This window comes from Ornithorhynchus anatinus, chromosome 2 (assembly GCF_004115215.2).
Source record: "Ornithorhynchus anatinus isolate Pmale09 chromosome 2, mOrnAna1.pri.v4, whole genome shotgun sequence".
Taxonomy (NCBI): Eukaryota; Metazoa; Chordata; class Mammalia; order Monotremata; family Ornithorhynchidae; genus Ornithorhynchus; species Ornithorhynchus anatinus.
This window is the reverse complement of record NC_041729.1, coordinates 135,681,217-135,706,226: the sequence shown is the minus strand read 5'-3', so window position 1 is coordinate 135,706,226 and position 25,010 is coordinate 135,681,217. Positions and strand designations below refer to the sequence as shown.

General features: G+C 48.8%; 1 non-coding gene across 1 annotated transcript; it reads right to left on the bottom strand.

Annotated features, from left to right (window-relative positions):
- Positions 1-18,022: 18,022 nt before the first annotated feature.
- Positions 18,023-18,160, bottom strand: LOC114809416. The gene has a single exon (XR_003757201.1). It is a non-coding gene; the product is annotated as a small nucleolar RNA SNORA7 (small nucleolar RNA).
- Positions 18,161-25,010: the final 6,850 nt, after the last annotated feature.

The following is a 25,010-nucleotide window of genomic DNA, read 5'->3' as shown; positions in this document are numbered from 1 at the left end:
TTGCTTGTTCTGTGACCTTGGGCAAGACTCTTCATTTCTCTGTGCCTCAGTTCCCTCATCTGTAAAATGGCGATTCAACGCCTGTTCGCCCTCCCGCTTAAACTGTGAGATCCCTGTGGGATGGGGGCTCGGCCTGACTGGATTGACTTGTATCTTCCCCAGCTCGTAGAACCGTGCTTGGCGTATAGTAAGTGGTTAAAAAAATGCCATTAAATGAATTTTAAAAATCAGCATGGACCAGTGGAAAGAGCACGGGCCTAAGCGTCAGGAGACCTGGGAAGGAGCGCGGCTCAGTGGAAAGAACCCGGCCTTGGGAGCCAGAGATCATGGGTTCGAATCCCGGCTCCGCCACTCGTCAGCTGGGTGACCGTGGGCAAGTCACTTCACTTCTCTGGGCCTCATTTACCTCATCTGTAAACTGGGGATTAACCGTGGGCCTCAAGTGGGACCACCTGATTGCCCTGTATCTCCCCCAGTGCTTAGAACAGTGTTCCGCACATAGTAAGCGCTTAACAAATACATTATTATTATGCCTGGTTCTACCACCTGCATGCTGTGTGACCTTGGACAAGTTGCTTAACTTCTCTCTCCTTCAGATTCCTCGTCTGTAAAATGAGGATTAGGTGACTCCTTTCCCTCTCGTTTGGGGGCCAGGTCCGATCCACCCATATGGGTAACATTTACAGAAGGAGCATCGATGGATAGAGCACAGGCCCGGGAGTCGGAAGGTTATGGGTTCTAATCCCACCTCTGCCATTTGCCTGCTGTGTAACCTTAGGCAAGCCACTACACTTCTCTGTACCTCGGTTCCCTCATCTGTAAAGTGGGGATTAAGACTGTAAGCCCTACATGGGACAACCTGATTACCTTGTATCTACCCCGGCGCTTAGAACAGTGCTCGGCACATAGCAAGCACTTAACAAATAATAATAATACTAATGTTGGTATTTGTTAAGCGCTCACTGTGTGCCGAGCACCGTTCTAAGCGCCGGGGTAGACACAGGGGAATCAGGTTGTCCCATGTGGGGCTCACAGTCTTCATCCCCATTTTCCAGATGAGGTAACTGGGGCACAGAGAAGTGAAGTGACTCGCCCACAGTCACACAGCTGACAAGTGGCAGAGCGGGGATTCGAACCCATGACCAATACAATAATTACTATTATTATTATTCCTCCTCCCCTCACTCCAGTTTCTCTCTCTTCCTTTCCTCCTCCCCTTCCTCCCTCCTTCCCCTCTTCACTCCCTCTCTTTCTCTCCTCCTTCCCTCCTCCCCTCCCTCTCTTTTCTTCTTCCCTTCCTTCCCTCCCTCTCCCCTCTCCCCCTTCCCCATCAGCCTCTCCACCCACACCCTGGAGGGAGGCATGGCCTTTGTACCAGTCTAACCGATCCAGGAGAAGGCACTATTTGCTGAAATCAGGCAGAAATCCAAGGTAAACTGAGGCCCTGCCCTTACTACGTAACTCCGGAAGGCAAGATGAGGTAGATGAAAAGCAGCGCTCCCTAGATAGAACAAGGGCTTGGGAGTCAGAAGGACCTGGGTTCTAAATCCCACTCTGCCACTGGTCTGCTGCGGGACCCTGGGCAAGTCACTTCACATCTTTGTGATCCAGCTATCTCATCCGTAAAATGGGGATGAAGACTGTGGACTCCCACGTGGGACGTGGACTGTGTCCAACCCGATGAGCTTGAATCTACCTAGCACTTAGTAATAGTAATAATAATTATTATCAGAGAAGCAGCGTGGCTCAGTGGAAAGAGCACCAACTTTGGAGTCAGAGGTCATGAGTTCGAATCCCAGCTCTGCCACTTGGCAGCTGGGTGACTGTGGGCGAGTCACTTCACTTCTCTGGGCCTCAGTGACCTCATCTGGAAAACGGCGATTAAGACTGTGAGCCCCACGTGGGACAACCTGATTCCCCTGTATCTCCCCCAGCGCTTAGAACAGTGCTCTGCACATCGTAAGCGCTTAACAAATACCCACATTATCATTATTATTATTAAAGTCTAGTGTGAGAGACAGACAGTAAAACAAACTCCAGGTTGTGGAAAGGGTGATCCTGGGGACCCTCTCCGCCATTTATGTCCAGCTCCCCATCTTCTTTCCCCACCCCCACAAATGTTCAACTTCTCAGAAGCAGAGTGGCTCAGTGGAAAGAGCCCGGGCTTGGGAGTCAGGGGTCACGGGTTCGAATCCCCGCTCCACCTCTTGTCAGCTGTGTGACCTTGGCCAAGTCACTTAGCTTCTCTGGGCCTCAGTGACCTCATCTGTAAAATGGGGATGAAGACTGTGAGCCTCACGTGGGACGACCTGATGACCCTGTATCTACCCCAGCGCTTACAACGGTGCTCGGCACATAGTAAGCGCTTAAAAAATACCAACATTATTATTATCCTCTTCGGGAAGAAGGAGAATATGGATCCCTTAAAATCTCAGACTGCCTCTGACCTGTGGGCTAAAATGGGGGGCTCTCTTGGGGTTCAAGAAATCAATCAGTAGTAGTATTTAGTGAGTACCTACCACCTGCTAAGCGCTTGGGAGAGCCCCATACGATAGAGTTTGCGGATAGAATCTCCGTCTTCGAGGAATTCACCATCTCCAGCCTCTGGAGCCCTGTTGGTTTCCGTAAGGGACGGCGGCTCGAAGGGCAGAGTGCACTTTGAGATTTGGGGAATCTTCGTTGTCCCCAAGATCTTATTACCGTGGAAACTCAGCCCCTCTGAGAGGCCTGCAAACATTGGGCCGCTCCAAAACCATCTGCACTCCCATGGTCACGCCCGGAGTACGTGCAGTGGGAGTGTGGATCTTTCTCCACGCACATGCTCTTGGCCCAGAACTAATAATAATGTTGGTATCTGTTAAGCGCTTACTATGTGCACGGCACCGTTCTAAGCGCTGGGGGAGAGACAGGGTAGTCAGATTGCCCCAAGTGAGGCTCACGGTTAATCCCCGTTTTCCAGATGAGGGAACTGAGGCCCAGAGAAGTGAAGTGGTCACCCAGCTGCCGAGTGGCAGAGCCGGGAGTCGAGCCCATGACCTCTGACTCCGAAGCCCGGGCTCTTTCCACTGAGCCGCGCTGCTTCCCGAGCTCTTTCGACGAGGATGGGAATCCCAGGAATCCCTGAGGGATGAAATTCCCCTAAATCCCCATTTCCCACACTCTCCATGAAGGCCGGAATGAGGGTAGCACCCCAGACTGCCCCACCCTCTGCCATTTGTCTGCTGTGTGACCTTGGGCAAGTCTCTTCACTGGATCTCAGTTACCTCGTCATCTCAGTTACCTCATCTGTAAAAGGGGGATTGAGACTGTGAGCCCCATGTGGGACAGAGACTGTGTCCAACCCGATTTGCTATCCGCCTCAGCGCTTAGTACAGTGCTTGGCACATAGTAAGTGCTTAACAAATACCATTATTATTATTATTATTATTAAGCAAGCTCTCCTGCCCCTCTAGTTATCCCCGATGATCCTTTAATAAAAAGGTCAAAATTACTGTATGCATCATACTAGCATTTGCCTAGACTTCAGCTTCAGAGAAGCAGGGCGGCCTAGTGGACAGAACACGGGATTGGACATCAGGAGACCTGGATTCTAATCCTGATTTTGCCACCTGCCTGCTGGGCGACCTTGAAAGAGTTAACGTCTCTGTGCCTCAGATGAGCCCGTCAGTGGGCGGGGATTGTCTCTATCTGTTGCCGAATTGTCCATTCCAAGCGCTTAGTACAGTGCTCTGCACATAGTAAGTGCTCAATAAATACTATTAAATGACTGAATGAGTTCCTCAATCCCTTTTCTCGCTCACAGTCTGAGCCCCATGAGGGACAGGGACTGGGACCAACCAGATAAATCGGCCTCTACCCCAGCACCCAGAACAGTAGCGTGGCTCAGTGGAAAGAGCCCGGGCTTTGGAGTCAGAGGTCATGGGTTCGACTCCCGGCTCTGCCACTCGGCAGCTGGGTGACCGTGGGCGAGTCACTTCACTTCTCTGGGCCTCCGTTCCCTCATCTGTAAAATGGGGATGAAGACCGTGAGCCTCACGTGGCACAACCTGATTATCCTGTATCTACCCCAGCGCTTAGAACAGTGCTCGGCCCACAGTGAGCGCTTAACGAATACCAACATTATTATTGACTCATAGGAATAGTTCAGTAAATACTATAAACAAGGAAAAAAAAGTGACCCAACCCAGGGGATCTGGAGAGCCGAGCCCTGAACTACAAGGTTGCTGCTGAAAAGCAGCTTGGCTCTATGGAGGGAGCACAGGGTTCGGAAGCAGGATTCATTCATTCATTCAATAGTATTTATTGAGCGCTTACTATGTGCAGAGCACTGTACTAAGCGCTTGGCATGAACAAGTCGGCAACAGATAGAGACGGTCCCTGCCGTTCGACGGGCTCGCGGTCTGATCGGGGGAGACGGGCGGACGAGAACGATGGCGATAAATAGAGTCGAGGGGAAGAACGTCTCGTAAAAACCGATGGCGACTAAATAGAATCGAGGAGATGCGGCTTCTAATCCCAACTTCGCCACTGACCCGCTGCGTGATTCTGGGCAGGCTCATGGCCTAGTGGCAAGAGCACGAGCTTGGGAAGCAGAGGCTATGGGTTCTAATCACGGCTCTGCTACTTGTCTGCTGTGTGACCTTGGACAAGTCACTTCACTTCTCTGGGCCTCAGTTACCTCATCTGTAAAATAGGGATTGAGACCGTGAGCCCCCCTGTGGGACAGGGACTGTGTCCAACCCGATAATAATGTTGATATTTGTTAAGCGCTTACTATGTGCTGAGCACTGTTCTAAGCGCTGGGGTAGACACAGGGGAATCGGGTTGTCCCACGTGGTGCTCACAGTCTTAATCCCCATTCTACAGATGAGGGAACTGAGGCACCGAGAAGCTAAGTGACTTGCCCAAAGTCACACAGCTGACGAGTGGCCGAGCCGGGATTCGAACCCATGACCTCTGACTCCAAAGCCCGGGCTCTTTCCACTGAGCCACGCTGCTTCTCCGATCTGCTTATATCTACCCCATCGCTTAGTACAGTGCCTGGCACACAGTAAGCGCTTAACAAATACCACAGTTAGTAAGCCCATTGTGGGCAGGGATTGTCTCTATTGCTGAATTGTACTAAGCACAGTGTTCTGCACACAGTAAGCACTCAGATATGATTGAATGAATGAATATTATTATTATTATTGCTTCCATTCATTCAAACGTATTCACTGAGGACTTATTGGATGCCGAGCACCGTACTAAGCGCTTGGGAGAGTTATTATTATTTCTATTAAGTGCCGTCGGGTCGTTTCCGATTCATAGCGACTCCACGGCTATACTTTCTCCAGAACGTCCCGTCCTCTGCCATAATCCGCGACCCTTCCAACGGTTCTCCCGTTATCGTTCTTACGGTCTCTATCCATCTGCCTCTTCCATGTTTTCTCTGGACTTTTCCTAGCATCAGTTTTTTCTCCAGAAAATCAGTCCTTCCGATTATGTGTCCCAAATATGCTAATCTAAGTCGAGTCATTCGGCCTTCCAAAGACCACTTTGACTTAATTTGTTCCGAACTCCATTTGTTTGATTTTCAGGCCGTCCATGATAGTCACAAAAGCCTTCTCCAGTACCACATTTCAAAAGAATCGATGTTCTTTCCATCCTGATTTTTCACTGCCCGGCTTTCAGATCCACACGTTGTCACTGGAAACTCTATAGGCTAGACAATTTGTATTTTCGTGGCAACTGTTACTTTGGGAGAGTACGATACAACGATAAACAGACACATTCCCCGCCGCTCTGTGCCTCGGTTTCTTCATCTACAAAATAGGGTGTAAGTACCTGTTCTTCCTCCCCCTCAGATTTTGAGCCCCACTTGGGATGGGGACTATATCAATCAGCTTTAACTGTACCTACCCTAGCACTTAGCCTGAATCTCCACAGGCTAGGAGACAGAGTTAAAGTGCTCGAGTAGCAGTGTGCGCTGATAGTAGTCTCTTCCAGGTGCTTGCGGGCCCTCCACTGCCAATGACTCAGTTAGTGTGCCTTGCCAGCCTCAGCGGCCTGCGCTCTCTCCCTCTCCTTCCTTCTCTCTCTCTCTCCCTCTCCTTCTCTCCCCCTTTTCCCTCCCTCCCTCTCCCTCTTTTCCCTCCCTCTCCCTCTTTCTCCCCCTCCCCCGCCCCCTCCCTCTTTATTCCCTCTTTCTCCCTCTCTTCCTCTCCTTCCCTCCCTCTCCTTCCCTCTCCCTCTTTCTCCTTCTTTCTCCTCCTTCCTCTACCTCTCTCCTTCTGTCCCTCCCCCTCTTTCCCTCCCTCCCCTCCTCCCTCTTTCTCCCTCTTTCCCTCCCTCTTTCTCCCCCCTCCTTTCTCCCTCTCTTTCCCTCCCTCTCCCTCCCTTTCTCTCTCTCCTTCTCTCCCTCCCCCTCTCTTTCCCTCCCTCTCCCTCTTTCTCCCTCTCTTTCTCTCCCTCTCCTTCTCTCCCTCCCTCTCCCTTTCCCGCTCATTCTCCTTCTCTCTCCCTCTTTCTCCCTCTCTCTCTCCCACCCTCCCTCTCTCTTTCCCTCTCTTTCTCCCTCTATCTCCCTCTTTCTCCCCCTCTCTCCCTCTTTCTCCCCCTCTCTCCCTCTTTCTCCTTCTCTCTCCCTTTTTTTCCCCTCTCTCTCTCCCTCCCTCCCTCTCTTTCTCCCTCTTCCTCTTCCTCTCCCTTTCTTCCCCTCTCCCTCCCTTTCTCCCTCTCCTTCTCCCCCCCCCCCATCTCCTTCCTCTCCTTCTTCCTGTCTCCTTCTCTCCCCCTCTCCCCGCCCCCCATCTCCTTCTCTCTCTCCCTCTTCCTCTCTCCCCTTCTCCCTCTCCTTCTCCCTCTCCCCCCCTCCTTCTCTCCCCCTCCCTCTCAAAGGATGCCACTCCAGGGAAATATCCAGAATCAGCTCAGGCACCCAGAGAGAGAGAATTGCCTGAGAGATGTCCAGCTCAAGAAATCAAAACAGAAGTCTCGTCCTCTCTAGGGGCAGCAAACATAGCAGCATCCTGGAACTTTGGCAACATCCTCCTCGGCTTAGAGCCAATTGGCTTCATGCCTAAGGGAAATGACAGAGCCCCACCTTTCCACATCTTCCTTATCATTTTCTTACCACAGGAAGCAGGGCTTGTAGGGGAATTTGGAGGCGGTATGTCCCCAGGCAGAGGTGGGCGATCGGAGCGGTGGGTTGGGAGAATTTCCCGTGGCTCTGGGCAGCAACTATCCTAACATGCATTCTTCTGTCTGGAAAGGATGGCCCAGAGCGGCCAATACCCATGGCTTGAGGATAAAGGTGGCAAAATGGGGATTCAATCCCTGTTCTCCCTCCTACTTAGGTTGTGAGCCCATTGTTGGGCAGGGATTGTCTCTATCTGTTGCCAAATTGGACATTCCAAGCGCTTAGTACAGTGCTCTTCACACAGTAAGTGCTCAATAAATACGACTGATTGAATGAATGAATGAATGAATGAATTGTGAGCCCCTTGGGAGACCTGAAGATCTTGTCTCTACCCCAGTGCTTAGTGCAGGGCTTGGAATATGGTGAGGGTTTAACAAATACTATTAGTATTACCATCATCATCATTATTATTATTAGACATCCAACCTTCTAGACTGTCCAACCTTCTTCCCCAACTGAAAATAATGATGATGGCATTTGTTAAGTGCTCACGATGTGCCGGGCACCGTACTAAGCGCCAGGGTGGATACAAGCAAATCAAGTGGGACACAGTCCCTGTCGCATGTGGTGCGGCTCACAGTCTCAATCCCCATTTTCCAGATGAGGTCACTGAGGCCCCAGCGAAGCCAAGTGACTTGCCCAAGATCACCCAGCAGACAGGTTTGTGGAGCAGGCCTTAGAATCCATAATAATAATAATAGTAATTATGGTATTTGTTAAGTGCTATGTGCTAAGCACTGGTCTAAGCGCTGGGGTAGATACAGGGTAATCGGGTTGTCCCACGGGGGGCTCACACTTTTAATCCCCATTTTACAGATGAAGTAACTGAGGTACAGAGAAGTTAAGTGACTTGCCCAAGGTCACACAGCAGACAAGTGGCAGAGGAGGGATTAGAATCCAGGTCCTCTGACTCCCAAGCCCACACTTTCCACTAAGCCACGCTGCTTCCAAGTGGAACCCATCGACCTCACTTACTTACTTACCCATGGTCCATAGACGATGGACTAGTGGACCTTAGTGGAACCAAAGTCTCGAACCCATGACCTTCTGACTCCCAAACCTGTGGGCGGGGACCATGTCTACCAACTCTGTTTTACTGTACTATCCTAAAGGAGTACTGCAGTGGTCTGCACACAGAAAATGCTCGATAAGTATCATCGGTAGGGGTGTGGAAGCAGAGGTGTTTACTGTGCCAGGAAAGGGACAAAAGGAAACTAGAACATCTACCAGATATGGGGGAAGAGCCTTTTCTCCATCCGCGTCTCTTTAAGTTTCCATCCCGGCTCCTAACCAGACCGGAGAGCTTCCGGGGAAGACTGAGAAGAGACAAAATGGTGGATTTCTGCGCATCGAACTCTTCAGGAAACTTCCGGTGTCCCACTCTCACCTCATCATCAGGATCTGATGATGGGAAGCAGCGTGGCTCAGTGGAAAGAGCCTGGGCTTCGGAGTCAGCGGTCATGGGTTCGACTCCCGGCTCTGCCGCTTGTCAGCTGTGTGACTGTGGGCGAGTCACTTCACTTCTCTGGGCCTCAGTGACCTCTTCTGGAAAATGGGGATTAACTGTGAGCCCCACGCGGGGCCACCTGATGACCCTGTATCTCCCCCAGCGCTTAGAACGGTGATCTGCACATAGTAAGCGTTTAACAAATACCACCATTATTACCTATTTGTTTTCATGGTATTTGTTAAGCGCTTACTATGGGCCAGGCACTCTACTTAGCACTGGGGGAGATACAAGGCGGGTCACACGGTAGACATGGGGCAGAGCCGGGATTAGAAGCCAGCTCCTTACGACTCCCAAGCCTACGCTCTATCCATTAAGCCATGCTTCTTCTCAGCAACGCTCTGCACACAGTAAGCGCTCAGTAAATATCATTGATTGATTGAATGATTGGGGAATATGAAAGACAAAACTACATTTCCCGGGACTGAGCAGGGAAACCCCATCCCCAGTGCCCCCACCGTGTGCAAAGCCACAGATCGAATTATGTAATAATAATAATAATAATGTTGGTATTTGTTAAGCGCTTACTATGTGCCGAGCACTGTTCTAAGCGCTGGGGTAGACACAGGGGAATCAGGTTGTCCCACGTGGGGCTCACAGTCTTCATCCCCATTTTACAGATGAGGGAACTGAGGCACCGAGAAGTTAAGTGACTTGCCCACAGTCACACAGCTGACAAGTGGCAGAGCCGGGATTTGAACTCATGAGCCCTGACTCCAAAGCCCATGCTCTTTCCACTGAGCCACGCTGCTTCTCTAATTATGTGAGAGAGAACCCTGCCTCTTTTCACTATGATATCTGTCAAGCGGAGCAGTGCGGTCTAGTGGGTAGAACACGGACCCGGGAGTCAGAAGGACCTGGGTTCTAATCCCAGTTCCGCCACTTGCCTGCTGAGTGACCTCGGGCAAATCACTAAACTTCTCCGGGCCTCTTTTCTCTCATCTGTAAAATGGGGATTAAGACCGTGAGCCCCACGTGGGACAAAGACTGTGTCCAACCTGATTACTCGTATCTACCCCAGCACTTAGAACAGTGCCTGGCACACAGGAAGCGCTTAATAAATACCACAATTATTATTATTCTGTGCCAGGCTCTGTACTAAACACTGGGGAAGCAGCGTGGCTCAGTGGAAAAGAGCCTGGGCTTCAGAGACGGAGGTCATGAGTCCGGCTCCCGGCCCTGCCGCTTGTCAGCTGTGTGACTGTGGGCGAGTCACTTCACTTCTCTGTGCCTCAGTTACCTCATCTGGAACATGGGGATTAACTGTGAGCCTCACGTGGGACAACCTGATTACCCTGTATCCACCCCAGCACTCAGCGCTCAGCACGTAGTAAGCGCTTAACAAATACCAACACTATTATAGGAGCGAAACAGGCCGGACGCGGTCCTTGTCCCATGTCCAGCTCGTTCTCTGAAGCGAAGGTGGCAAATATAAACCTCACGGGGGGACTCGTCATCATTCCGTTTTATATGCAACTATTAGTACGATTTACAATTATGTTCGTACTCCCTCCAGCTTAATGGCGGAGGCCACTGGGTGTGAGAAACAGGCAGGAAGATCGACTATAATCCTTTACTCACCTGATGCAGTCTGATCACGTCCTTTATAGATAGGGCCCACGGGAAACTGAGGTAATCGGTGACTCGTAACCTTATGCCTTTCGTTTCCAAATTTCACTCCTTGATGATCCCATGAAATCCTCTATTTTTAATCCGCTCCAACTGAAAAATATTCTGCAGTTTCTTCTGCGTATATCAAAGGCACATTATCAGAGGGCTTCATTCCAGAACGGGGATCCGGGGCTTAATGGCTGGCCCTGGCACCGTTCTAGAGATTGTTGGAGAACCTATTTTAGGAGACAATCAATCAATCAGGGGTATTTATTGAGTGCTTTCTTTTTTTGATGGTATCTGTTAAGCGCTTAGTATGGGTCAGGAACTGTTCAAGCTCTGGGGTAGATACGAGTAATCAGGTCGGACACAGTCCCTGTCCCCTACGGGACTTTCGGTCTTAATCCCCATTTTACAGATGAGGTAACTGAGGCACGGAGAACTTAAGTGACTCGCCCAAGATCACAAAGCAGACAAGTGGAGGAGCTGGGATTAGAACTAAGGTCCTTCTGGCTCCCGGGCCCGTGTTCTATCTACCAGGCCACCGTACTGAGCGCTTGCAGACGGCGCGGACTCCTGGAAAGAGCATGGGCCTCCGAGTCAGAGGCCCCGGGTTCTAATCCCGGCTGCCGCGGTGGACTGATGGATTGCTACATGACCTTGGACAAGTCACTTCACTTCTCTGCGCTTCGTTCATTCATTCAATCGTATTTATTGAGCGCTTACTGTGTGCACAGCACTGTACTAAGCACTTGGAAAGTGCAATTCGGCAACAGATGGAGACAATCCCAACCTAACAACGGGCTCATACTCTATGAGAAGCAGCGTGGCTCAGTGGAAAGAGCCCGGGCTGGGGAGTCAGGGGTCATGAGTTCGAATCCCGCCTCTGCCACTTGTCAGCTGTGTGACTGTGGGCAAGTCACTTCACTTCTCTGGGCCTCGGTTCCCTCATCTGGAAAACGGGGATTAACCGTGAGCCTCGTGTGGGACGACCTGATGACCCTGTATCTACCCCAGCGCTTAGAACGGCGCTCTGCACGTAGTAAGCGCTTAACAAATACCAACGTTATTAGAAGGGGGAGACAGACAACAAAACGAAACAAGTAGACAGGCATCAATAGCATCAAAATAGATAAGTAGAATCATAGATATATTGCTTCAGTTCTCTCATCTGCAAATGCAGATTGAATACCTGCTCTCCCTCCGACTTAGACGACGAGCCCCATGGGGAACGTGTCCGTTTACTGTTCATCTTCATAAGTTGTACGCATTCAGTCAATAATAATTGTGGCATTTGTTAAGCGTTTACTACGTACTAAGTGCTGAGGGAGATACGAGATAATCAGGTCGTGGAATCAGTGTGGCGTAGTGTAAAGAGCATGGGCCTGGGAGTCAGAGGACCCGGGTTCTAATTCCCACCATGTACCTGCTGTGCGATCTTGGGTAAGTCATTTAACTTCTTTGTGCCTCAGTTCCCTCATCTGCAAAATGGGGATTCAATGCTTGCTCTCCCTTCTACTTGGATTGTGAGTCAGAAGGGGAAACCTGATGATCTCGTGTCTACCCCAGTGCTTAGTTCAAGGCTAGGTACATAGTAAGCACTTAACAAATACTCTAATAACTATTATTGTTATCATCATTATTGTTGTTGTTATACTGTGGTTAATTTCCCACATGGGGTTCACAATCTCAGCAGGAGGGAGAAGGTCTTGAATCCCCATTTGGCAGGTAAGGGAAGTGAGCCACAGAGAAGTTAAATGACTTGACCAAGGTCGCACCGCAGACAAGTGGCAGAGCTGGGATTAGAACCCAGGACCTCTGACTCCCAGGCCTGTGTTCCTGAGAAGCACCGTGACTTAGCGGAAAGAGCACGGTCTTGGGAGTCAGAGGACGTGGGTTCTAATCCCACCTCCGCCACGTGTCTGCCGTGTGACCTTGGGCAATCCACTTCACTTCTCTGTGCCTCAGTTACCTCCTCTGTAAAATGGGGATGAAGACTGTGAGCCCCACGTGGGACAACCTGATTGCCTTGTATCAACCCCAGTGCTTAGAACAGTGCTTGGCACATAGTAAGCGCTTAACAAATACCATCAAAATTATCATTACTATTATTTCCACTGACAACACTGCTTCTCAAGAGTTGCTACACAGGGTTGACCGCGTCTTAGAGACACGCACACTCCCGAAAGTGCCTGGGATCTTAGCACATAGTAAGTGCTTAGTAAATACCAACATTATTATTATTATTATTACCCCAGAGTTTAGTACAGTGCCTGGTACATAAAAACCAAAGATCATAATTATCATTATTATTATTGTACTCTCCCAAGTGCTTAGTACAGTGCTCTGTACACAGTAAGTGCTCCATAAATATGATTGATGATTTGTTAGAACTTTCTGCCCAAGGAACTGGAAAAATTCTTTTCACTAAAATGTAGATTGTATGGGCATCTCTGAACCGTAAGCTCCTCTTTAGACTTTAAACTCTTCTCTAGGCCGTAAGTACGTCCCTAGACAAGCTTACAGCGTGAGAAGCAGCAGGGCGTAGGGGATAGCGCATGACCTGGGAGTCAGCAGGTCATGGGTTCTAATCTCCGCTCTGCCACTTGTCTGCCGTGTGACCTTGGGGAAGTTTCTGCCAGGTTTTTTTTGCCATTGTTTTTACGAGATGTTCTTCCCCTCGACTCTATTTATCGCCACCGCTCTCGTCCGTCCGTCTCCCCCGATTAGACCGTAAGCCCGTCAGACGGCAGGGACCGTCTCTATCCGTTGCCGACTTGTTCATTCCAAGCGCTTAGTCCAGTGCTCTGCACATAGTAAGCGCTCCATAAATACTATTGAATGAATGAATGAAAGTCACTTCCCTTCTCCGTGCTTCAGTTACCTCATCTGTAAAATGGGGACTGAGACGGTGAGCCCCACATGGGGCAGAGACCGTGTCCAGCTGCGTTGCGTGTTGCGTGTGTGTCGTGTGCGACCCAGTCCAACCCGATTTGCTTGCATTCACACCAGTGCTTAGTACAGTGCCTGGCACAGACTAAGCGCTTACCAAATGCCATAACAATAATAATTATTACCGTCTAGAGATGCTGCCTTATAATGTCCGTTCTTGCGTGACTTCGGGCAAGTCACTTACCTTCTCTGAGCCTCAGTTACCTCATCTGTAAGTGCGGATGAAGACTACAAGCCCCACGTGGGACAACCTGATCACCTTGCATCCGCCCAGCGCTTAGAACAGTGCCCCGCACGTAGTAAGCGCTTAACAAATACCAAAATTAAAATGAACTGGACCTATATGTACCAAAGGCAACCCATTCAACTTCTTGAGCAGTTTCATCAGCTTCACCTAGGTGCCACCAAAGGAAATCCACATTAAAGATTCAGCGGAGCATAATCTGAGGTAACGCACATTTGGGAAATTGCAGGCGCGGGTACATCTCTCCGCTGTGAGGAAATCTAAAGCGAGGCAGCTCTGTAGGAGCGGAAACTTCAAGAGGATCATGACACCAAGCAGCAGAGTGGAAGATAAAGTCAGACACTCCAAGTAGCAAATAGATCAGCCCAGCCAGAGACTGTCTTAGGTACACAAAGTTGGGATAGGATTGTCAGATGGATATCAGCCCTCTCGTCAGCCTCACACCTGGATAAAATCTCACCATCTGTGGCGTCCCCTGTGAACCTGACATCATCCATATTTTTAAATAAAGTCATTTCATTTAAAGGATCTAATAAAAATGCATGGGTCTGACAAGGCCTGATTTTTAACTTCGCGTGAACTCTTTTCAAAGCGGGTTGGACACCAGATAGGAAGGGTGCATGTCTGCGACTTTAGCATCCGAACTTTAGATAAAAGGGATGAAAGTCTGAAATGGAATTTGCCTTTGGGTTCAACCCCCTGCCTGTCACTCTCCTGTCCGCACTAGTCAGAGGTTCTGGGTTCGACTCCCGGCTCTGCCACTTGTCAGCTGTGTGACCTGGGGCAAGTCACTTCACTTCTCTAGGCCTCAGTTCCCTCATCTGTAAAATGGGGATTAACTGTGAGCCTCATGTGGGACAACCTGATTACGCTGTATCTAGCCCAGCGCTTAGAACAGTGCTCTGCACATAGTAAGCGCTTAACAAATACCAACATTATTATTATTTATCGGTCTCCATTTCATCTGTGGAAAATCTCGAAAATAGCCAAGGACAAAACTGTCATCTCACTGAGCCCTCTCAGAAATACCCAGGGCAAGAGTCACACTGTCAATTAAGAAAGAGAAAATAAGGAAATTGAGTTTCTCTTCACATTATTCCCATCATCCTATAGATCAAATTAATAAACACATTGTACTCTTTCTTGAAAATGAATGACTCTAGGGTGTTAAAACTACTGGATTTATGGATGACATTGAAGATGCGTTTAAGAGGACTAATTAGATTCTATTATGCGTAATGGTGCCATAACGTTGAAAATTGAGGTCTGAAACTATCATTACCGAGAACCCAGGAACTCTAATTATTCCAGAAACCAATTTCTAAAGCAAAGTTATAGATTTTTCTCAAAAGCCCACGGGGGCGAAAGCAGAATTCCTTATCCAAGATGAAGAGCCAATTAAATGCATTCAATTTCTTCCCTTCAGCGTGTGGCAACCCAGTCCTGCAAAAGTGGGAGATTTAGACGACCTTCAGGATACTCAACAGATTTACAACGAGGAGGTAAATTAAGTTCTAGGGGTGCTGACTCAATGGTGTCACAACCGAAACGGTGGTGATGATAATGACGATTCGATGGCATCGTATCGATGATGATATATGATCGATTGTTCTGCACGCATCTTCCCACTCCTCCGAAATCTCCAATGGTTGTCTATTCAATTCGGCGTCACGCAGAAGCTCCCAGTCATCAGCTTGTGGGCAGGGAATGATAAGAATTAATCAGAATAATTATGGTATTTGTTATGCGCTTACTTTGTGGCAGGCACTGTACTAAGCGTTGGGGTGGAAATGAGCAAATCGGGTTAGACACAGACCCTGTCCCGCACAGGGCTCACAGTTTTCATCCCCATTTTACAGATGAGGGAACTGAGGCAGAGAGAAGTGAAGCGACTTGCCCAAGGCCACACAGCAGACAGGTGGCGGAGCTGGGATTAGAATCCATGACCTTCTGACTCCCAGGCCCGGGCTCTATCCACTGCATCATGCTGCTTCTCAGAATGTGACTGCTTATTGTTATATTGTACTCTCCCAAGCGCTTAATACAGTGCTCCAGACGCAAGAAGCCCTCGATAAATACAATTAATTGACTGACTTCAAGGTGCTCATCATTCATTCAATAGTATTTATTGAGCGCTTACTATGTGCAGAGCACTGTAGTAAACGCTTGGAATGGACAAATGGGTTACAGATAGAGACAGTCCCTGCCCTTTGACGGGCTTACGGTCTAATCGGGGGAGCTCTCTCATCAGCTCTTTCATCCCTAGCTGTTCTCACTCCTCTCCCACCACAACCGATTTGTCCATTCCGAGCGCTTAGTACAGTGGTCTGCACATAGTAAGCGCTCAATAAATACTATTGAATGAATGAATGAATGAATGAATGAACAACCCATATCACACAAGTCGCTCTTCTAGCACCAACCTACTCGCTGTGCCTCGATGTCTTTTCTCTTGCCCTCTACCCGGTGCTCACACCCTCCCTCCTACCTGGAACTCCCTCCCTGCTCATGCCCGGCAGATATAATATGACGATAATGATATGATAATATTGAAATGGTGCTTTAAAAGTGCTTACTATACTTCAGGCACTGTACTAATAATAATAATGCTGGTATTTGTTAAGCGCTTACTATGGGCAGACCACTGTTCTAAGCGCTGGGGTAGACACAGGGGAATCGGGTTGTGCTATGTGAGGCTCACAGTCTTCATCCCCATTTTACAGATGAGGGACTGAGGCCCAGAGAAGATAAGTGACCTGCCCACAGTCACACGGCTGACAAGTGGCGGAGCCGGGGTTCGAATCCATGACCTCTGACTCCCAAGCTCGGGCTCTTTCGCTGCTTCCCAAGGTGGGATAGATAGATACAAGGTAATCAAGTCCCACAGGGGGCTCACAGTGAGGGAAATAAGGTGTCGAATCCCCATTTTGCAGGTGTGACAACTGAGCTACAGGAAGTGAAGTGACTGCCAAGGCAGACAAGTGGCAGAGCCAGGAGGCCCTCCATAGTGTCTCATCTCCCTCCCCTCTTCTCCCTTCATTCTCCATCACCTATTTACTACCCTCTGCCCCACGGTATCCCCTCTCAGGGTCGCTCCTGGAGAATTTCCATTCCTCTACCAGTCTCGGCTACCGGAGGGAGAGTCGAGCGGAGGCCCGTCCGTTCCATTCCTAGCATGGGCAGTGGCTAGCGAGCGGAAGGCCATCTGCTACAAGCCAAAAACTCACCCGTGCTGGGCAGCGGCGGCATGGGAGAGAGTCGAGGGAGGAGACTCGAGTTTACTGCGCAGGAGGTGGAAACGGTAAACCCATTCCATATTTTTACCAAGAAAATTCTATGGATACACTAGCAGAACGATTGCAAATGGAGAGCTGGGTGGCGGGGCGTTCTGGGATAGATGTGTCCGTATTGTCGCTATGGGTCGGATATGACTCGACGGCATAAGACAAGAATTGCTTAGTGCGGCCTTCAGCCACGCGGGACCGTCCCGGCTAAATGAGGACGCGTGGTCCATTGACCTCTAAGTTAGAAAAAAAAGATTGTGAACAGGGGGAGGTGGATGTTAAAGACCATCCAAACCTCGATGTCACGATACTCTCTTCAGAGTCCCCAGGTTCTACTTTCTGACATCGATATTTCTGAGGAATTTCCCCTTTCCCCAGTCCCCTTAACCCCTACTAGCCCCAAAGCCAAAAAGAAGTTTGGCTTTCTAGGTACTTTCTCTTGTGGAACAAAAGCAGAGCCCTCAACTAAGTGTGGCCTAGAGGATGAAGCACGGGCCTGGGAGCCAGAGGGCCTGGGTTCTAATCCTGGCTCTGCCAATTGTCTGCTGTGTGACCTTGGGCAAGTCACATAATTTCTTTGTGCTTCAGTTTCCTTAGCTACAAAATGGGGATTCAATACCTGCTTTCTCTCCTATGTAGACTGGGAGCCCCATGTGGGACTGGAACTGTGTCAGATCTAATAATAGTAATAATAATTTTGGTATTTGTTAAGCGCTTAGTATGTGCCAAGCACTGTTCTAAGTGCTGGGGTGGATACAGGGTAATCAGGATGTCCCACGTGGGGCTCACAGTCTTAATCCCCATTTTACAGATGAGATAACTGAGGGACGGAGAAGTTAAATGATCTGCCCAAAGTCACTTAGCTGATAAGTGGCGGAGGCAGGATTAGAAGCCATGACCTCTGACTCCCAAGCCCGGGCTCTTTCCACTAGGCCATGCTGCTTCTCTGATTAACTTGCATCTACCCCAGAACTTAGAATAGTGCTTGATGTTGGTACTTGATGTATGCTTGATGTAAGTGATTAACAATTGTAATATCTTACGGTGTTGAGTCACCTCCGACCCATAGCGACTCCGAGGACACATCTCTCCCAGAACTCTTCACCTGTCTGCAATCATTCCCGTAGGGTTTTCTTGGCAAAAATACAGAAGTGGTTTACCATTGCCTCCTTCGGCCCAGTCAACTCGAGTCTCCGCCCTCGGCTCTCCCCCGTGCCACCGCTGCTCGGCACGGGTGAGCTTTGACTCGTAGCAGATGGCCTCCCATTCGCTAGCCACAGGCCAAGCTCGGAATGGAACGGACAGGCCTCTGCTTGACTCTCCCTCCCGTAGTAGAGACTGGTAGAGGACTGGAAACTCTCCAGTTGCAATCCTGAGAGGGCGAATGAACAGATACCACTAAAAAATTTTTAAAATGACAAAATATAATAATAATGTCGGTATTTGTTAAGCGCTTACTATGTGCAGAGCACTGTTCTAAGCGCTGGGGTAGATACAGGGCCATCAGGTTGTCCCACGTGAGGCTCACTGTTAATCCCCATTTTACATTTTACCTCAGTTGCCTGAGGTAACCGAGGCACAGAGAAGTGACTTGCACACAGTCACACAGCTGACAAGCGGCAGAGCCGGGATTCAAACTCATGACCTCTGACTCCCAAGCCCAGGCTCTTTCCACTGAGCCACGCATACATTTCATCTGTCTTCTGGAGACTGCACCCATATCCTCATTTCCTTTTCTCCATTTCCCTTCCTCATCACCCTGATTTGCTCCCTTTCTTCAATGCCCCCTGCTCGGTCTCATAGAACTGATATACGTATCCGTAATTTATTTATTCATATTAAAGTCTGTCTCTCCCTCTAGACTGTAAGTTCGTCGTGGGCAGGGAAAGGGTCTGTTAAATTGTGCTCTCCTAAGTGCTTAGTACCGTGCTTTGCACGCAGTAAGTGCTCAATAAATACAATTGACTGATGGATTGATTGATGTGCCACAGTGAAAAAAAGAAACAAAGAATAAGGAAAAGGTGTTATAAATGGCTTGAAATAAATTGTCAGAACTAGCTTGTTTGTATGTATGCTTGTGGGTTTGAATGAAGAACAGCTTGAAATATAAAAATAATGGTCTTTTTATGATCTTTTCCACTCTAATAATATTTTTAAACTGATAAGATCCGAAGACTGACTTTAAGAGGTCCATAAATTCTAATACCCCATAAAAACTTCACAGATGAGGGAGATAGTCTCTCCAATTCCTACTGGATGTTACTAAGGGATGTAGAATCGGATCTGAATTGGCTGCTGCCTTCCCAGGACTGGGTGACAGGCAGGAAAAAACTCCAAACACAATGTGGCTGGATCAGAATTCACCTATTAACAATAATACTAATAACTGTGGTATTTGTTAAACACTCGCTATGGGTTAGATAATAATAATAATGATGATGGTAATTGCTAAGCGCTTACCATGTGCCGAGCACCGGTATAGATACAAGGTAATCGGTTGTCCCACGTGGGGCTCACAGTCTTAATCCCCATTTTATAGATGAGGTAAGTAAGGCACAGAGAAGTTAAGTGACTTGCCCAAGGTCACACACCAAGGACTCTTTCCACTAAGCTATGTAAGGTTACCCGGCCAGACGTGGGACTCCCTTTCTAAGTGGGAGGGAGTTCAGGTTCAGGAAGGAAACTGAGTCATAATGAAGTTATGTGACTCCCCTCTAGTCTGTAAGCCCCCCCTCCCCCGACTGGAAGCTCCTTGAGGGCAAGGAACACATCTACCTACTCTGTTATATTGTACTCTCCCAAGAGCTAGTACAGAGCTCTGCACGTGTCTCAGTGGAAAGAGCCCGGGCTTGGGAGTCAGAGGTCATGGGTTCGAATCCCGGCTCCGCCACTTGTCAGCTGTGTGACCGTGGGCAAGTCACTTAACTTCTCTGTGCCTTACCTCATCTATAAAATGGGGATTAAGACCGTGAGCCCCACGTGGGACAAACTGATTCCCCTGAATCTACCCCAGCGCTTAGAACAGTGCTCTGCCCATAGTAAGCGCTTAACAAACACCAACATTATTATAGTAAGTGCTCGATACGATCGATCGATCCATCCATTTACCACGGTGGTCAAGGATCAGAACCCAGGACTTCTGACTCAATGCCGCTGAAAAAAAAGGGATGGGTCGCCCTCCCTTCTCCACGCCACGACTCTTCTCACATTCTACATCGGGAGAAAAGCGAAAGTAACCTAAACCTGGCGGACACGCTTTCAGCCAGAAAAATCCAACCCTCCTGAAAGGGAAAATATAATCAAAGCGGGAATTCCCACTGAGCGAGAGGCTCAAGGGAGTCCCTTAGAAGATTTCGTTATTCAGGAGCCCCGTTCTATGTAACGCGGATTTCTCCGTATCCTTTTGGGATCATTTCCTTTTATTAGAAAAGGGTTCAGGTAGAACAGTCTCCACCAACACGCATCGCAAGAGGAAGAGAGAGATGGGGAGAGAAAGAGGGAGATTAGACAAAGGAAAGAGAAAAACGAAAGACACAAAGAATGCGTACGCGTGTGTGACGGTAACCTCAGACATGAAGGTAAGAGCAGTCCTCTTTATCCCTTCCGTTAAACCCTCACTCTCTGAACTTGTGACCCAAAAGGGGGACGGAGAGCTCCAGGTATTTCATTTCTTTTCTCTATTGGGCGATAACTCTATCATTAGCTCACTGGGAAAGGTCTCCTGCCGATTCCTAGACGAGAAGGGGCAGACGTCGTCGACTTTTCCCGTGTCTCCGTTTCTTTGTCACCCATTGTTTTCACCAGCCCACGCCAAGACGGCTTTTAAATAAACGGTGAAGCCGCCTCTTCCGTCCCTGGATTTGGGCAATGGAAAGAGAGGCAGGGCCTCTCTCCCTCCGGGCCAAGGTGTGACGGGGCTCCATCCAGCCTGGCCTGGCAAGTTCCCGAAGCGGGCCTGGTCCAGGTAGAGGCGACGGAGGCGTCTCGTGCAGGAGTGCGGATGGAACCGGGATACCAGCGTGGGAAGCAGCTTGGTGAAGGAGATAGAGCACGGGCATGGGGGTCAGAAGGTCTTGGGTTCTAATCCCTGCTCCGCCACCTGTCAGCTGTCTGACCTTGAGCAAGTCACCTCGCTTCTCTGTGCCTCAGTTACCTCATTTATGAAACGACGAGTCCGATGTGGGGCGGGGTCTGTGTCCAACCCAGTTTGTTTGTATTCCCCCGAGTGCCTGACTCATAGTAAGTGCTTAACAAACACCACAACTATTATTATCATTATTGTCGAGCACTGTCCTAACTGCTGGGAAATATAAAGCGGGCCTGGCCCAGGGAGCGCGAGTCAAAGATACTCCCCTGTGACACTCAGTCAATCAATCGATGGTATTTATTGAGCTCTTCCCGTGTGCCCAACATTCATTCATTCATTCAATTGTATTCATTGAGCACTTACTGCACTAAGCGCTTGGAAAGTACAATTCAGCAACAGAGACAATCTCTACCCAACAACGGGCTCACTGTCTAGAAGGGGGGAGACGGACAATAAGACAAGTAAACAGGCATCAATAGCATCAATATGAATAAGATAGAGATGTAAATATCATTAATAAAATAAATAGAATAATAAATATGTACAGACATACACAAGTGTTGTGGGGAGGGGAAGGGGGTCGAGCAGAAGGAGAGAGTCGGAGCGATGGGGAGGGGAGGAGGAGGAGAGGGAAAGGGAGGCTCGATCTGGGAAGGCCTCATGGAGGAGGTGAGCTTTAAGTAGGGCTTTGATGGGAGGAGCTGTGCTAGTTTGGCGGAGGTGAGGAGGGAGGGCGTTCCAGGTCAGAGGTAGGACGTGGGCCCGGGGCCGACGGGGGGACAGGCGGCAACGCGGGATCGTGAGGAGGTGAGCGGCAGAGGAGCGGAGCGTGCGGGCTGGGCTGGAGAAGGAGAGAAGGGAGGTGAGGTAGGAGGGGGCAAGATGGTGGAGAGCTCTGAAGCCAAGAGTGAGGAATTTTTTGCTCGATGCGAAGGTTGATAGGCGACCACTGGAGGTTGTTGAGGAGGGGGGTGACGTCCCCAGACCGTTTCCGTAGAAAGATAATCCAGGCAACAGAGTGAAGTAGAGACCGACGTGGGGAGAGACAGGAAGTTGGGAGATCAGAAAGGAGCCTGATGCAGTCATCCAGTCGGGATAGGATGAGTGACTGTACTAACGTGGCAGCGATTTGGATGGAGAGGAAAGGGCAGATCTTGGCGACGGGGCGGCACTATACTCAACTCTTGGGAGAGTACGAGGAAGCAGCACGGCTTAGTGGATAGAGCACGGGTTTGGGAATCAGAAGTTTGTGGGTTCTAATCCCGGCTCCGCCACTTGTCCGCTCTGTGACCTCGGGCAAGTCACTTCACTTCTCTGTGCCTCAGGTGTCTCATCTGTAAAATGGGGATTGAGACTGTGAGTCCCACTTGGGACAGGGACCGTGTCCAACCCGATTTGTTTGTATCCAGTGCTTAGTTCAGTGCGTGGCGCACAGTAAGCATTTAAGAAATACCGGAATTGTCATTATTATTATTACCATACGATAGAGTTGGTAGGCATAAATGCTGCCCAGAACGTAAGCTCTTTGTGGACAGGGAATGTGTCTGTTTATTGTTATATTCTACTCTCCCCAGTGCTTATTATAGTGCTTAGCGCAAGGTAAGTGTTCAATACGATTGAATGAATTAATGAATCAGTACAAGATCCAAGTCATTCCTCAGTGTCTCCCTTGCGGTAAATCTTCCCCACCATTGATCGCCTGGGTCCCTAACCCCAGCGGAGACATTCATTTCACCTTCAGCCAATCAATCGATGGACTTCACTGAACCTTCCCTGTGTGTAGAGAACACCGTACTAAACACTCGGGAAAGTACAAGAGAGTCGGTAATCAATCACTGGTATTTATTGAGCATATACTTTGTGCAGAACACTATACTAAGCACTTGGGAGAGAACAGTATAACAGATCTGGATTACGCGTTCCCTGCCTACAAGGAGCTTTCAGTCTAGAAAAGGTGATTAAAATAAATTTAAGATGGGGAAACAGTAGAATGAATGGATACTCACGTAAGGGCCGTGGGGCTGGGGTGATTATCAGAATAAATTGGGATTACACAGTCAAGTGCAGGGTTGACACAGAGAGGAAAAGAGGGCTTAATTGGGAAAGGCCTCTGAGTTTAAGAGGATTTTAAAGGTGGGGAGAATAGTGGACTGTCAGATATGAGAGGGAGTTCCATGCTCGAAGGAGGATGTGGGCAAGATCAAGGTGCAGAGAGTTGCTTGGCATTAGAAGAATGTGGTGTGCAGACTGGGTTGACCTGATTACCTGTATATTCCCCAGTGCTTAGAACAGTGCTTGACAAGAATAACAATAATAATAGTCGTGGTATTTCTTAAGCACTTACTATGAGTCAGGCACTGCGGGGGAATACAAACAAATTGGGTTGGACGCAGACCCTGCCCCACGTCGGACTCATCGTTTTATAAACGAGGTAACTGAGGCACAGAGAAGTGAGATGACTAAAAAAAAATAAATAAAAAATAAATAGTGGTATTTGTTAAGCGCTTACTATGTGCAAAGCACTGTTCTAAGCGCTGGGGGATACAAGGTGATCAGGTTGTCCCAAGTGGGGCTCACAGTTTTAATCCCCATTTGACAGATGAGGTAACTGAGGCACAGAGAAGTTAAGCGACTTGCCCGAGGTCACACAGCTGACTAGCGGCGGAGCCGGGATTAGAACCTGTGACCTCTGACTCCCAAGCCCACGCTCTTTCCACTGAGCCACGCTGACTAGGCCAAGGTCAGACAACCGACGAGTGGCGGAGCCGGGATTAGAAGCCATGACCTTCCGATTACCAGGCTCTACCCGCTAGGCCGTCGTGCTTCCCACGCTGGTGGGCTTCGGAGTCAGAGGTCATGGGTTCGACTCCCGGCTCTGCCACTTGTCAGCTGTGTGACTGTGGGCGAGTCGCTTCACTTCTCTGGGCCTCAGTTACCTCATCTGGAAAATGGAGATTAACCGTGAGCCTCACGTGGGACGACCTGATTGCCCTGCATCTCCCCCAGCGCTTAGAACAGTGCTCTGCACATAGTAAGCGCTTAACAGATACCAACATTATTATTACTATTACCCTGGGTTCCGCCCACACTCCCGCACGAGGCACCTCCATCGCTTCTCCCAGCTTCCCGCCTCCCCGCTCCCTTCCTTAGCCGGCTGCTCTCACCTGCATGCTCTGCCCTATTCTTTACTGTATTGATCCCAGCGCTTAGTACAGCGCCTGGCACATAATAAGTGCTTAACAAATAGCATTATTATTATATGGGAGAGTTGGTACACATGTTCCCCGGCCTCAGTGAGCTTTCATCTAGAGGACAAGCTCGCGTTAGAGTCAGACTCCTCAGTGAGCCTTATTGATGTTTTTTTTCCTTGAGAAGAGGATGGGCCACTTTGTCACATGACTTTTCCTGAGGAGGGAGATGAAGAGAAGTAGAAAGGTCTGATTTCAAAAAGATTGATATCACTTTTACTGTAATTAAAAGGAGAAATGAGAGGTCTCCAAAGAGGAAGCGTAGAGGAATGGATTTTTGAGCCTTCACATGAATTCTCCAGAATTCAATTACGATGATGGAGATATAATTCAGGATGTGTCTTCACAATACCCCCAAGAAGTTCAATAAACTGTATTTCAGGATCCCTATATTATTTCATCATGAATAAAATGTAGATAAAGTCTCATTATTTCACATTTTGTAGCTGCACTAAACTAATTTTCCAGGGTACGATCACATAATTACCAAAGATTATTAAATTTAATGTCCCCAGATAGTAAAGGCTGGTTTTTTTGGGGGGGGGGGGGGGAGTTTGAGTCCATTATTAAATACCAGAGATATTATTAGATTCTGAAAAGTAAATAAATGAATCAGATGCCTAAAGAAGCGGCAAAAATACCCAGCTATATTTCTTACGCGTAAGGTCAAAATAAATATTCTGTACACTTTCAATAGAATGCATAAGATGCCTAAAATTTCTAAATTGTATTTTTTTTTTACCAAGTGGCCTATCTCAGTGCAAGCTTCTGAGACTTCTGCTGTGTTCTTTCATGCTGGGTCCCAGGAGGCTTTTAGAAATACTGATGATGATGCTGATAGGAGGATATAATCTAGTGAAGGAGGGTAGCTTGTTCAGTGGCCTTTAGCAGTTATAC